A 1,899-nucleotide genomic window follows, 5' to 3' on the forward strand; every position below is an offset into this window, starting at 1 on the left:
CTGACCAGCTCCAGGGATAGAATTGCCCTTCACATTATTGCATGACTATGTCAGAATGGCTGAGCGGTCTAAGGCGCCAGACTCAAGGTTTATGAACCGTCTCAGTTGTTGAGGTTTCTGGTGTCCAAATGGAGCTGTGGGTTCAAATCCCACTTCTGACAAAGCCTCTTTTAGAGTGAACAGACTAGAAGTAGAATTGGAAGTAATTATGAAACAGTAAGCACATATTTTGGATCCTTTATTTTGCCATTTGACCAACTCCAGTGATAGAATTGCCCTTCACATTTTTGCGTAAGAATGTCAGAATGGCCGAGTGGTGTAAGGGGCCAGACTCAAGGCATATCAACCTTCTCATTTGCTGAGGGTTCTAGTCTCCAAATGGAGGCGTTGGTTCAAATCCCACTTCTGACAAAGGCTCTTTTAGAGTTAACAGACTAGAAGTAGAATTGGAAGTAATTATGAGACAGTAAATTACATACTTTGGATCCTTTATTTTGCCATCTGACCAGCTCCAGGGATAGAGTTGCCCTTTACGTCCTTGAATGATCTGACCAGCTCCAGGGATAGAATTGCCCTTCACATTCTTGCGTGAGCGTATCAGAATGGCCGAGTGGTCTAATGTGTGAGACTCAAGACATATCAACCTTCTCAGTTGTTGAGGTTTCTGGTCTCCAAATGGAGGCGTGGGTTCAAATCCCACTTCTGACAACGGCTCTTTTAGAATGAACAGACTAGAAGTAGAATTTGAAGTAATTATGAGACAGTAAATTATATATTTTGCATCCTTTACTTGGCCAATTGAACAAATCCAGTTATAGAATTGCCTTTCACATTCTTGCGTGAGTATGTCAGAATGGCCGAGTGCTCTAAGGCGCCAGACTCAAAACAAGTCAACCTTCTCAGTTGTTGCTGAGTGGTCTAAGGGGCCAGACTCAAGGCATATGAACCATCTCATTTACTGAGGGTTCTAGTCTCCAAATGGAGGCGTGGGTTCACTTCCAACAAAGCCTGTTTTAGAGGGACCAGACTAGAAGTATAATTGGAAGTAATTATGAAAGAGTAAATACATATTTTGGATCCTTTATTTTGCCATCTGACCAACTCCAGTGATAGAATTCCCCGTTACTGGTCTCCAAATGGAGTCGTGGGTTCAAATCCCACTTCTGACAAAGGCTCTTTTAGAGTGAACAGACTAGAAGTAGAATTGGAAGTAATTATGAGACAGTAAATTACATACTTTGGATCCTTTATTTTGCCATCTGACCAACTCCAGGGATAGAATTGCCCTTCACATTATTGTGTGATTGTGTCAGAATGACCGAGGCGCCGGTCTAAGGCGCCAGACTCAAGGTTTATCAACCTTCTCATTTGCTGAGGTTTCTAATCTCCAAATGGAGGCGTGGGTTCAAATCCCACTTCTGACAAAGCCTCTTTTAGAGTGACCAGACTAGAAGTAGAATTTGAAGTAATCATGAGACAGTAAATGATATATTTTGGATCCTTTATCTTGCCATCTGACCAACTCCAATGATAGAGTTGCCCTTTACGTCCTTGAGTGGTTATGTCAGAATGGCTGAGTGGTCTAAGGGGCCAGACTCAAGGCATGTTAATCTTCTCATTTGCTGAGATTTCTAGTCTCCAAATGGAGCCGTGGGTTCAAATCCCACTTCTGACAAAGGCTATTTTAGAGTGACCAGACTAGAAGTAGAATTTTAAGTAATTATGAGACAGTAAATGCTTTATTTTGGATCCTTTATTTTGCTTCTGACCAACTCCAGTGATAGAATTGCCCTTCACATTCTTGCCTGATTATGTCAGAATAGCCGAGTGGTCTAAAGCGCAAGACGCTAAGAGTTATCAACCTTCTCAGTTGTTGAGATTTCTGGTCTCCAAATGGAG

General features: G+C 42.0%; 1 non-coding gene across 1 annotated transcript; it reads left to right on the forward strand.

Moving 5' to 3' along the window:
- The first annotated feature begins 49 nt into the window (after window positions 1-49).
- trnal-caa (transfer RNA leucine (anticodon CAA)) lies at window positions 50-161 on the forward strand. Its single transcript has 2 exons — window positions 50-87; window positions 116-161. It is a non-coding gene; the product is annotated as a tRNA-Leu (tRNA).
- The last annotated feature ends 1,738 nt before the right edge of the window (window positions 162-1,899 follow it).

Source organism: Sinocyclocheilus anshuiensis, unplaced genomic scaffold, assembly GCF_001515605.1.
Source record: "Sinocyclocheilus anshuiensis isolate Anshui unplaced genomic scaffold, SAMN03320099.WGS_v1.1 scaffold18049, whole genome shotgun sequence".
Lineage (NCBI taxonomy): Eukaryota > Metazoa > Chordata > Actinopteri > Cypriniformes > Cyprinidae > Sinocyclocheilus > Sinocyclocheilus anshuiensis.